Raw genomic sequence first — 13,706 nt, 5'->3', positions numbered from 1 at the left:
ACCGAGCTGTTACCATGGTAGATGTCAATTGATGCTCATGAGCCATTAGTAGGTGTAATAGCACGTCGAACTGTTTAATGTACTCAGACACAACCCCAGTCTAATATATATAGTAAAATTGTTGAATCAGTAAGTTGTGTTGATCTCGACCAAAACAGGTTCGAAACTGTTAGTATGTTGCTGTGGCTAGCATGAGTATAATCCCATTACTGGGAGATTTTTTTACTAGCATGTTTGGGATGTGCCGCTGAAAGTTATCTGGTCAGGCCAGTGAGAGAGAGGCTCGCAAGTTGGCAACCCAATCTTTACTCTTATCTGCCCAACCCCGTCACTGCACCGTCAGCAGAACAACTGCTGCTCCGACTCCTATTTAACAAGGCAGCAAGCCTATGCACTGCACACTTCTCTGAGGACCTTGATAACGATTAAGTTTTGGTTTACAGGAATGCACATGCACTTAAGTACTGTACACATCTATATCTAATTGGTCAAGATGCAAGTGGGTACCCATTTTGTAGCTCTGGGTCACTGTCAAGAGCCTGTTTGGTTTATGCCTATGCGACAGCTAAACTTAGGCAAAACATGTTAGCTGGTAGCTGCAAGAAGTGGAGAACAATTAGGACCTATTTAGATCACAGCTAAAAATTGAACCATTTTGCAAAAATAGATTAAACATTAGCTAATTATGGGCTAATAAAGACTAATGTACTCTAACCACCGATTAACAATCATTAGCTCTAATAGCTCAGAATTAGCCTATGTTTAGTCTTTCAAATTGGTATTTAAAAAACATGGGCTAATTGTTATCCCCATGTATCCAAACATGCCTTTAGTTCATTTACATTCTATTTAAAAAGCAGCATGACCGCATCATAGTGATTTGAGCGCTACGTATGTCGATGATTATAAGGGGGAAAAAAGAAATTGATATGCTTTAAAGAAAACATCGTAATTAAGTTTTTCATTCTCCGATTTTATTGGCGTTTATTTCTGGTTCTGTCCATCCTCTGACTCTGGTTTTTGTGGTGCTAGCCATCCTCCTGTCTCTCGGGAATAAAAAGCATCTGCTTCTTCATATATAGCAGAGGTTGGTTCCGCAGACGCAGCCACCACTGGGAGGAATCGTTGATCGTCTGGTGGCTACAAGGTGAGACAACTGGGTTACCAATTTTTGTGTGTTGCAACATCTCCCACATTCCAGATACAGGTGACATGCCTAGCTGAATTGTGAATTTGTTTCTATCTGTATTTTGTCTGTGAACTCGTCCAACACTATATGTGAACACTATATGTGTATGTTTCAGGTTGTAGACAATTTGAGTTTGAATGCAGTTTCAGATTTTGTTGGGGTTAATAACTGCAGTGCAGTATGTTAGTTTCTAGAGAATTATGTTTCTGTGTTTTAGTGAGCTCTGTGTATTTTTTTGTCATGTCTTTCCGGAGAATAAGTTTGAGGCGGATCAGAATTCCGACAGAGCTTGTACTCTGTGCTTATGGACATGTGTAAGCAGATGGAGATCGATTGCCACTCTGGAGGTAGGGTTGATTAGCATCTATTTATTGTCCTAATAATATGAAGTAGAACCGCTTAGCATGATCCTGGTGCTTTCTATAGAAACCATTGATCTGCCTCCTCACCAACCTGTTTACTGCCCCAAGGTCGACCTTCTTTATCAATTTTACCGTAAATTGTCAATGCTTCAGATGTTGGGAGATCTACTGAAATTCATTTTAGTATGGGAAATTTTCTATTTTGTCTTATGGGCGACATGAGCTACACGCTGCACCACCATGAAGTTGTTGGAAAGCACCTCTCCATTGTTCAGGTGAACGAAAAGACCTCCATTGCAAGGTCTTCGCTAGCTAGGCTGTATATCCTCTGAGCTGGTTGTCCATTAGAGAGCTTGTGCTATCGTCCCGCAAGGAGAGCTTGAAATATGTTTCTTGACCTTGATTCTGCTTCTCTCTTATGAGGATCTATCTTGCCAATGCGCTTCATATGATAATAGAGATGACTGATGAGCAAATGATAGCATTTATTGTACACCGTGTCACAGCATCAGCTGTTTTTCTGACAGCTTTCCCATCGCTCCCGAGGAAGTATGTTAAGGTGTGTAGGTTACAATTTCTACTTTACCTTGGCTTTGCGTTATTTTCGGTATTGCTCTACTATCTATCTACCAAGTTTGTTATTTACTTCTGTTTGCACGCTTCAATTGTAGGCTCTGCTCCATACCTGGGCTAGAGGACGAGGTGCAATGCCTCTTGTTTCTTTTATGTTCCTTCGAGACTTGTCATTCAAGTAGGTTCAAATTGCCTTGATACTTGCCTCAAGGGTATCTATAAGGCTTATTTGGTGAACTGCAAACTGTCCAAATCTATAAGCGGATCAAAACAACAACACATTCAATTCCTTGGAAATTTGTGTCAGAGAATTGTATAGTCTGGATCCACAAAGTGCGTATCAGCATGCTTTTATTTTCATCCATCAACTGGGGGTTATCCTAAGAGGAGCTCTTACTGAAAGGGGGCCAAAGGTATCCATTGAACTCATTGCCATGTACTGGAACTTTGTTGTCTAACTATGACCCGACAGAGATATCTGCTTCTCATTTTATTTTGAAAGTTAGTGAAGGACAAAAGGCAGAAAGAAAGTAGCAAATCATCGAAAAAACAAGTGAGGTATTATTCATACTACCACTCAATTACTGATACTCTATAACCTTTAAAAATACATTCGGAGACCTTAAATAACTCCCTTATTCTTCTTCAATAAGTAAATCCCCGTATTCTTCCACCTGTTTTATTGAGAAAATCTCACATTTACAAAATGTTATCCCCCACCTCCAGTATTAATAGTATACCTTCCGTTGTCCAACATTTTAGGAGTTTTCTGTTGCAGGCTGCTATAGAGTTGACATTTTTCTTTTGCAGAAATCTTACCAAAAAAATTATGATTGGCAACACATTCTGCCTTGAGCTTTGGACCAGTGTTGTGTGCGGATGTAGTTCCGAGGAAGAATTATGACCTCTAGCTTATCCGTTGACACAAATAATAATACATGGTGTGGCATGCCTTGTACCTAGCGCGCGTTACTTCCCTGTGCGCTTTAGGTGTGTTAGAATGCTTAATTGTATTGCTGAAGCCGCTGGTACCTTCATTCCCATGTGCTCCTTGCTGCTTGATATGCTTGAAATAAAAGAACTTAGATATGTGTCTTAACACGTTTGGCTTCCGAGTAGACTTTCTCTAGATCCCAAGGAAGAAAATGATCTGTCGATGCTCATCCCCAGCTTACATAAGTCACCAATGATATTATATGTTCCCGTTGCAACGCTCCCAGATCCCCAAGGAAGAAAAAGATCTGGTTAAATATGCGTCGATGGTCATCCCCAGCTTACATAAGTTACCAATGATATTATATTTTCCGTTGCAACGCACGGGCATACACCTAGTTGTGTATTATGGTACTACAAATATGATAGTATTTTTAAAACTCCAAAAACTGATGTATAAAAGATAAATAACCTAGTTCAAAAGTCAAGAAGGAGCTGCATAGAGAGAATGGTTGAAGATGACAAATAGGGAAAAGAATGGTTGAGGAAGAGATATTTAAATATCAATAGAAAGTTCGAATAGAAGGATCTGGGAGGGGAAATGGTTGGATATAGGCTTAGAGATCATTGCTTCAAGGACACGGATTGAGAACAATGGCAAACAAAGCCGAACAGGAGAAAAATAGAATGTCCTTGTGCTGAAAATGTTAAGGACTATTATTCCATACACATTGTTATTCTTCACCGTCAAGCTACCACCTGTCCAAGGGTGGAATGAGCTCTAGATTTTACACTACAAACTTTAAGAATCGAATCGGATTAGGATCAGACCATATTTTTTATTAATTTTAAACTAAGATTATTTAAAAACCCTAATTTTTTTGTGAAGTGACATTTAGATCGTGATCCATTACTATCCCTATGACCTGTCACTATAGGTGGTAATAAGCTCTAAGTTTTACAATAAAATTAAAAAATCAGATCATATTATATCAGATTCTAATTCATCACTGCCAGCCATAAATGAACTACTGCTACTAGCGTAGAAATGTCATGTGGCACTTCAAGTTTGGCGGGGCCATTGGGCCAACATCGGGCCCATTAAAAACCATATACGAGGCCACCCAGGGTACGGCGGCGCTCGGTTCCGTGGCGGGGAGTGTTTTCCAGGCGGCGGCGCGGTAGCGTGAAACCGGGCGACCGAGCAAGCGACGGCCATGGCGTTCTGGCAGACGCGCGATTTTCTCTTCTGTGGCATATGCGGCACCCTCCTCACCTTCGACTCCGTCCGCTCCGCCTCCTGCCCTCTATGCGGCTTCAAGCGCGATGCCAAAGGTCTCTTTCTTCCTCCGCCGCATTCTCCTCTTGCGGTGTCTATTCGTTGATTTATGCGATTATAATCGATAATGACGCGGAATGTTTTTTCTTGCCGGTTCGCAGAAATTGAAGGGAAAGAAATACAGTACACGATGACCGCCGAGGTAAAACTCACGGCTCCCGTTCTAGTCCTGACTCCTGAGACTACTATCACCCCTTTAGAGCTTGTTTGTATACTTGTCTATTCACTTTAATCCATATGTGTTGAGGTGTATTTGAGTGTAAAGTAACTTCAATCCACGTCAGCACGTGTGGATGGGAGTGGATACGAGGATGTGTTGAGAACTTGAGATATGAAAGTGGAACTTAAACTAGCTTACACTCCAATCCATATCTTACACTCCAATCTACATCAACACATACGTGGATTGAAGTGAATACACAAGCATCCAAACAAGCCATTATATTTCAAGCTAGACGACGCATAGCCTATACGAACTTCTCTTCTGTGAGGGCTATATTATGAACTCTTTTTACATCAGTTCACCATTTTTTTTGCAATAACCTTCATTTGTCGAGCCAAATATTATACCATCAATGTAAACTTGATAAATAGAAATATCACATTATCACTGTGATTCTTCTTAGGGGCCATTTAGATCCCTTCATTTTGAAGGAATTGGAATTTACTTAATATAGTAGGTTATTTGGTTTGGAATTTGACATCCCACCACTTTCCAAAGTTTATATATAAGCCTATTCCAAATTCATAGAGAGAGGAGATGGAAATTGATTGTATGTATCACTAGTCCATGATTCTACTCTGTAATTTATGACACGCTCTTCGGTTCGCTCCTCTATAGTTAAAATGTAGCACACAAATATCCCCATATGACAAACAATATTATACAAATATTTTTTATATAAAACCATATTATCTTAATTGATCTATGCGTAAGTTATGATTATTATAATGGAATTCAATTCCAAGGATCCAAACGGGGCCTTAGTAAATAGTGTGATATCGATGGTTCCAATTTTGAAGCCCTTATTGATGAGGAAGTTCCAACTTCCAAAGATGCTCGTACCAATCCCTTGGATCATGCTTTAGCCCATATAGCGTCTTGGACAACCTGTAAACATCGTTAGAATATCTAGTGGCTTCAAACCCGGTGGTTGATCAACATATACGAGTTCATTTATAAAGCCATTTAAAAATGTGTTTTTTACATTATTTGATATATTAATGTCATGGTTGGATGCACAAGCAATTAGGATACTAATGGCTTTCAATCGTGCAACGTCGTCTCTCTACAATCCAAATCTTCTACTTGAGAGAACTCATCTGCAACAGGCCTCGTCTTGTTCTGCACTATGGTACCTTGACACCTTGATCATCTTATTTGTTTTGAAATACCCACTTTGTATCTATGACTCTTGCATTATGTGGAGGCTCTTCAAGGATCCATACGCCATTGCTCTCTATCAGCTGGTTCTTTGTCGCTCCGCCATAATTAATTGCTCACAACCGTGTGCAACACCCAAGTTGGGCATCCATAAGCTCTCTTGGTGATCACCGTATTTCAATCACCATTGAGTCATCTAGGTTATGTTGATCACCAAGAATAATAAGTACTAGACAAGCCTAATATGGGTGGTGGAGGCACACGAGTCTCTTACTAAATATTAATGGGATTGCTAATCGCAAGATCAACACTTCTATAATCTCCTCACATTGCAAGGATCTTTTTATCCCTCACAAGGTTGCTTCATATATTGGAAGGGACAAGATACCACATGGAGCTGATATGGGGGTATAAATAACCCTAAAGGGCCAAACTAGCCATTGCAAACACATCTAGAATTTTTGTGTGCGGCAAACATGTCTAGTGCAACTTTTCTCTCTGCACCGGATACGCCGGAAACGCCTCTCTAATAGGTAATTCTGGAACTAGCTGCTACTGTGCTAGACATCCGGTACAAGCACCGATTTCACACCGAACACGTCTGGTAAATATATTTGGACACAGTAAACATGCTCTCTGAGTATCGTGTTCGGTGGCCCAGACATGTCAGATGAGGGCTTGGCTCATGCACAATTTACATGCTCTCTAGGTGCCCTGTTTGGTGTGGTATTTGGTGCAGCACCGGACAACACCTGAGTGCAAATATGAAAATGCATAGTTTGCAAGCTCGTTGAACATGCCAATAAGTGCAAATGCGCTACTACATAGTTTGCAAGCTCTTTGATTGCCCTGCCCGGTGCCACATACCCGGTGCATACTGGACACATCTGTGCATTATATAACATTTCTTATCCGGTGCCATATCCGATGAGTAACCCGTACACGTCCAGTGCTATTGTAGATTGTGCAAAATATGGTCGTCATGTGTTCTTTATTTGGTTTTTTTATTTAAACTTTTTGTAGTCTCTCTTAGGTTCAACAACATCAACATCAATATAGCCTTTGTCCTAAGCAAGTTGGGGTAGGCTAGAGTTGAAACCCAACAAGAAGTCACCAAAAAGAGAAAGAGAGAGAAAGGGGAGGGGAAAAGCTTTTGAGAGAACTAAAATGAAAAAGGTCTAATCACGGTTCGAGCACGTGGATAACTTTTTTCCAAGCACTTCTATCCAAGCACAATTCCTTTGGGATGTTCCATTCATTCAAGTCCCTTTTGATTGCCTCCTCGCATGTCAAGTTTGGTCGTCCTCTACCTCTCTTCACATTATTGTACTGTCTTATGATGCCTCTGTGCATTTGTGTTTCTGGGAGTCTCTGGTGGACATGCCCAAACCATCTCAACCGGTGTTGAATAAGCTTTTATTCAATTGGCGCTACTCCTAGCCGATCGCATATGTCATCGTTTGTCACTCGGCCCAATCTTGTGTGCCCACATATCCAACGCGACATACGCATCTCTGCGACACTTAGTTGTTGGATATGCCGTCTCTTAGTAGGCCAACACTCAGCCTCATATAACATAGCAGGCCTAATCGCCGTCCTGTAGAACTTGTCTTTCAGCTTCTGTACACTCTCTTGTCGCATAGGACTCCCGATGCTTGATGCCATTTCATACACCCCGCTTTGATCCTATGGCTAACATCATCAATATCACCATCTCTCTGTAGCATTGATCCAAATAACAGATTGTGTCCTTCTTGGGTACTACTTGGCCTCCCAAACTTACATCTCCATCCTCACTAATTGTCGTACCAAAGTCACATCTCATATACTCGGTTTTGGTCCTGTTAATTCTAAAACATTTTGACTCTAAGGTCTGACGCCATAACTTAAGCTTTCCATTTACTCCTTTCTGGCTTTCATCTACTAGAACTACATCGTCAGCGAAAAGCATACACCAAGGAATATCTCCTTGTATATCCTTGTGTCCTCATCTATCACTAAGGAAAATAATGACTCAAAACTGAACCTTGATGTAGTCCTATGTTCATTGGGAAAACATTGTATCACCATCAGTTATTCGGATGCTAGTCACCTAGCATTATTTATTCACATGTGCACTATCGCACCTAACTAGACTCCAATAGGTCAAGCTAACCATCTTATTCCCTCTTTATAGTATGGCTAAAAGAAAAATAAAAGTCATCTGTCAAGGGCCTGGGCGTCTAGAGCAGGGGGGCCTCGGCTACGAAGGTCGTAGCCGCGGTTCGTCGTCTTCTCCGGCGTGGTTATCCCCCACAGCCGTAGGCTTAGTTGGTAGAGAGAGGTGGAGAAGAGATAACTTCTTTGCTGCCTTTATTCCTGTCTCCCTATGCCGCATATATAGCCATCGGCCTGCTGTCCTGGAGCCAATCGCTCCTTTATTTTAGGCAAGCTTAAACATGGTAACACTAATCAATCACTAATCAATTCCTCCTTTCCTTCCTTCTACTTTCCATTCTCCTATTTTCCTTCCTAGCCACTACTTTCCATATGCTCCTGCGGATCTCCCAGATCTGCGCGCTCTCCCAGATCGCGCTCCTGTGCGCGGCGCCTGTCACGGGCGCGATGCTGCCTGGCGTACGAGCGCCCGTACATGACATCTCCCCCCTCGTCGAAGACCAGCTCGTCCTCGAGCTAGAAGGCTGGGAATCGGGCGCGGAAGTCGTCGAACTCCTCCCAGGTGGCTGATGAAGCTGGTTCGCCGCTCCAGTGAACGAGGACTTGCCGCACGCCACGCGACAAGCGAGCCCCCGCTAGGGATGAAAGTGGTAATCCGAACTGTTAGAATAAATTTAATATTTTAAAAAAGATATGTATAAAATTTGATGCTGATCTTTTCTTATGTTATCAAACACATTAGTACAAATACGAATAAAATATTATATAAGTTGTTTTATGTATTATTTGCTCTCTACAACACAAAAAATTAAAAAAATTACCGAATTTGTTTCCGAATCAATACCGAAGTTTATATCTATTATTTGAAAAAATGTAGGATGAATTTGAGATTTACCTTTTATGAATCTTAACAAGCTGGATGTTAAAAACAAGAATACAAATTTATATTGTATATTCTATATCCTATTTATTTGCAATCAAAGAAAAAACTGATTACCGAATAAATACCGTTTCCGACCGTTTTCATCCCTAGCCCCCGCTATTCTTGCAGGCTCAGGCACTACCGCACCATTGAGCAGAGGCGGCAGAGCCGACGGTGTGGTGGGTGGCGAGCCCACGTACTTCGGAGCACGCCGACATGAAACACGTCGTGCAGGCGCGCGCCGGGCGGCAATTCTAGCCGAACAACCACGTCATTGATGAGCTCGGTGACATGGTAGGGTCCCACGTAGCGAGGCTTGAGCTTCCCCGTGATGGTTCGCCGCAGGGACACCGCCACACGTTGGCGAAGGCGAAGGAATGCCCAGTCCCTAACCTCATATGTGACCTCCCGGTGGTGCTTATCGTACTGCAGCTTTTGGACCGCCTGAGCCTGCTCGAGACGGAAGCGGACGTCAGCCAGAAAGGCTTCCCGCGCTTCCATTTCTTGTGCCACCGCCGCCACCCTTGTGTCGCCGGGCTCGTAGGAGCGGATGGAGGGCGGATCACGGCCGTAGACCACCCGGAACGGGGTGTCGTGGAGGAACGACTGGTAGGCCGTGTTGTAGACGTACTCCACCCAGGGGAGCCAGCGAAGCCACTGGCGACGACGATCCCCCGTGAGGCAGCACAGGTACATGACGATGACACGGTTGGCCGCCTCCGTCTGGCCATCCGTCTGCGGGTGGAACGCCGACGACATGAGGAGCTTGGTGCCCATGAGGCGCATTAGCTCGCTCCAGAACGACGAGGTGAACAGCGGGTCGCAGTCGGAGACGATGGATTGCGGTATCCCGTGGAGACGGACGATGTCGGTGAAGAAAGCCTATGCCACAGACTCCGCCGTGTACGGGTGTGCTAGGGGGATGAAATGGCAGTATTTGCTGAAGCGGTCGACGACGGAAAGGATGATCGTCTTGCCGTGCACCCGGGGAAGCGCTTCGACGAAGTCCATCGCAATGTCCGCCCAGACCGCTGAGGGCACCGACAGCGGCTGCAACAAGCCAGCTGGATGTAGATGTTCTGATTTGAACCGCTGGCACGTCTTACACGCCCGCACAAAGTCCTGCACCAGGCGTCTCATGTTGGGGAAGTGGAAGTCCCGGTGCAGGCGGTGAAGGGTGCGGTGGACGCCCTCATGCCCATCGTCATGCACGGCGGCCACGATCTCCTGCAGCAGGGGCAACGCCGGGGGAATGTACAGGCGCCCGTAGTAGGTGACCATGCTGTCAGCCACCGCCCACGGTGCATCGCGGGTCCCGGTGCCGACTCCTTCATGGATGGCTGCTAGAGCCGGGTCCATGGCCTGGGCCTGACGAAGGCGCGCGATGAAGTCGAAGCGGGGCGCGGAGATCGCTAGCAGCACGCTCTCCTCCGTGCCGCGGCGGGAAAGAGCATCTGCAACGACGTTCGTGGCGCCCGACCTGTACTCCATAGTGAAAGTAAATCCCAACAACTTATCGACCCAATGGTGTTGCGGGATCGTGGAGAGGCGCTGGTCGAGGAGGTATTTGAGGCTATAGCGGTCCGTCTTGACGACGAAGCACCGCCCCCAGAGGTACGGCCGCCAGTGCTGGACCGCCTGCACTAAGCCGATGAGCTCGCGCTCGTAGGCTGCCAACGCCTGATGACGAGGAGCGATGGGGCGGCTGAAGAATGCCACCGGGTGTCCCTCTTGGGTGAACACGACGCCAAACCCGTGTGACGACGCATCACACTCAACCACAAAGGTCTTTGTGAAGTCATGCATGGTGAGGACCAGTGCCGAGGTGACGGCGGCCTTGAGGACGCCGAAAGCCGCTGCTGCCTTGTCATCCCAGGCGAAGCCGTCTTTCTTGAGGAGGGCAGTGAGCGGTGCGGCGACCGTGTCGTAGTTGGGCACAAACTTGCAGTAGTAGCCCGCCAGGCCAAGAAACCCGCGCACCGCCCGAGCCGAGCGCGACACCGGCCAGTCGAAGATGGCCTGCACCTTTGCCGGGTCCATCCATGGCCACGCCCGTTGCCGAGATCACATGACCGAGGTAGGCGACGGACGGGGCTCCGAAGGCGCATTTGGAGCGCTTGACGAAGAGTTGGTGGCGTTGCAGTTCCTCGAGGACTATCCTGAGGTGGTGCAGGTGCTCCTCCCAATTCTTGCTATATATCAAGATATCATCAAAGAAAACAAGGACAAACCGGCATAGGAAGGGACGGAGTACATCGTTCATGAGCGCCTGGAATGTCGCCGGTGCGTTGCAAAGCCCGAACGCCATCACCAGGAACTCGTCCAGGCCGTCGTGTGTACGAAATGTCATTTTGTGCACGTCCTCCGGCCTCATGCGCACCTGATGGTACCCGGAACGCAGGTCTAGCTTGGAGAAGAACCGGGCACCATGAAGCTCGTCCAGCAGCTCGTCGACCATCGGGATCGAGAAGGCGTCCTTGATGGTGACCGCGTTTAGCGCGCGGTAGTCGACACAGAACCGCCACGACCCGTCGGGCTTCTTCACGAGGAGGACCGGCGACAAGAACGGTGAATCGCTACGACGGACGATCCCTTGCTCGATCATGGCGGCGCACTGGCGTTCCAGCTCGTCTTTGTGCGCCGCCGGGTACCGGTAGGGTCGGACCGCCATCGGCTGCGCGCCCTGCTTGAGGATGATGCGGTGGTCATGGGCGCGCAACGGGGGCAGACCGGCCGGCTCTGCGAAGACGGTCGCGAAGGTGTCCAGAAGAGCCGCGAGAAGAGGCTCGGCCGCGGTGGTGGCGCCCAGCACCGGAGCCGAGGACGTGGGCACGCCGGTCCAGCAGACCGTACGTTTGTGGTGCTGGAACGACATGCGCCGGCACGCGAGATCCCACACGATGGGCCCCAGCGCGCCCAACCACCGAGTGCCGAGGATGACGTCGTACCCGGCCAACGACATGACGAAGAGATCGGCCAGGAATGCGTCGCCGCCGACGGTGAGGGGCGCGTTGCGGATGACGCCCATGCAAGTGATGCGCTCGCCGTTGGCCACCATGGCCGATAGGCGCGGGTGCTGTTGCTGGGGAAGGCCGGAACGCCGCGCCGCTGCCTCGGATATGAAATTGTGTGTGCTGCCCGAGTCGAGGAGGGCGACGAGCGGGGTGGCCCCTAGCATGACGGCCACCTGCATGGTGTCGGCCACGGGGCAGCCCGAGACGGCCTGCAACGAGAAGCACGACGCCTCAGCGTTGGGGCCGTCGGGGTGGTCGGTGCCGTCTTCGTCCATGATCTCGACGCCTTCGACGAAGAAGATGCGCTTGCAGAACCTGTTGTGACCCCTGGAATACTTGTCATTGCAATTGAAACATAATCCGAGGCGACGACGTTCAGCCATCTCCTCAGTGCTGAGCCTTCTGCCCTCGCCACGGCCTGGAGCCGCGCCCGCCGGTGGTGCCGGGAGCGTCAAAGGCACGTGGGGCGCCGGAAGAGGCGCCGGTCGCGGCGGCGGAGGAGGCAGGACGGCGCGCGCGGCTGGCCTGGTCTGGGCTGGCGCTGGGGCCCTGTCGAGTTCCATCAGCTCCACTTGTCGCGCGATGCTCATAGCCGCCACGAGCGACTGGGGGTTGTGGATGCGCACCGCATGGCTGAGCGGTGGCAGCAGCCAGCCCGTGAAGAGTTGCACGCGTTGGCGTTCCTCCAGTGGTCCGGCGCGCGGTAGTAGCTCTTGGAAGCGGTTCTGGTACTCCTCCACGGTGCCCGTCCGCCTACACTCAGCGAGTTCGAACAGCGGCGCCGAGCGTAGGGGAGGCCCGAAGCGCAACTGGAGGATGTCCTTGAAGCGGTGCCAGCGCGGAGTCCCCTCGTCCGTCTGTAGCTGGAGGTACCACAACTGGGCCACGCTCTCGAGGTGGTAAGAAGCCATCCAAACCTTCTCCTCCATGATCCGCTGCTGATGAAAGTAGGACTCGCAGCGGTTGACGAAGAGCATGGGGTCCGACTTGCCGTCAAAACGCGGGAAGTCTATCTTTTGGAACCTTGGCGGTCGATCGATGTGGTGCTGGCCGCCGCTGCCGGATGGCGAGGAGGAAGGCGCCTTGTCCTTCTTCAACGACTCGACGTCATTTTGGAGGACAGAGATCGTGCCCGTGAGCTTCTCGATCATCGCAGCCAGATCGTCGATGGTTTTGGTGCTCATAATGGAGGAGGCCGACGATGGTGAGGGTGGAGGGCTAGGTGGTGGTTGGGTGACGTCGAGGGACTGATCGGAGGTGTGGGATCGAGAGGACGAAGATCGCCTGACTCGTGATACCAGGTTGTCAAGGGCCTGGTCGTCTAGAGCAGGGGGCCCTCGGCTACGAAGGTTGTAGCCGCGGTTCGTCGTCTTCTCTGGCGTGGTTATCCCCCACAGCCGTAGGCTTAGTTGGTAGAGAGAGGTGGAGAAGAGATAACTTCTTTGTTGCCTTTATTCCTGTCTCCCTGTGCCGCATATATAGCCATCGGCTTGCTGTCCTGGAGCCAATCGCTCCTTTATTTTAGGCAAGCTTAAACATGGTAACACTAATCACTTCCTCCTTTCCTTCCTTCTACTTTCCATTCTCCTATTTTCCTTCCTAGCCACTACTTTCCATATGCTCCTGCGGATCTCCCAGATCTGCGTGCCCTCCCAGATCGCGCTCCTGTGCGTGGCGCCTGTTACGGGCGTGACGCTGCCTGGCGTACGAGCGCCCGTACATGACATCACCACTCATTGATACTTAAAACTAACAGATCCTTCGTTTATTTGGACTTATCTTTTTTTAAACCGTTCGTTGGTTTTCATCAATAAAGGCATGACAACTTTTTAA

At 48.2% G+C, this 13,706-nt stretch overlaps 1 pseudogene across 1 annotated transcript; it reads left to right on the top strand.

Moving 5' to 3' along the window:
* The first annotated feature begins 895 nt into the window (after positions 1-895).
* Positions 896-3,212, top strand: LOC100217226 (Noc2 pseudogene; annotated as a pseudogene). The gene is given in 8 exon segments (NR_146576.1): positions 896-948; positions 1,033-1,536; positions 1,616-1,659; positions 1,736-1,826; positions 2,010-2,110; positions 2,223-2,537; positions 2,627-2,682; positions 2,935-3,212. The product of NR_146576.1 is annotated as a Noc2 pseudogene (transcript).
* Positions 3,213-13,706: the final 10,494 nt, after the last annotated feature.

Source organism: Zea mays, chromosome 1 (genome assembly GCF_902167145.1).
Source record: "Zea mays cultivar B73 chromosome 1, Zm-B73-REFERENCE-NAM-5.0, whole genome shotgun sequence".
Lineage (NCBI taxonomy): Eukaryota > Viridiplantae > Streptophyta > Magnoliopsida > Poales > Poaceae > Zea > Zea mays.
Note: the sequence above shows the minus strand (reverse complement) of the source record. Positions and strands in the feature narration are given on the sequence as shown.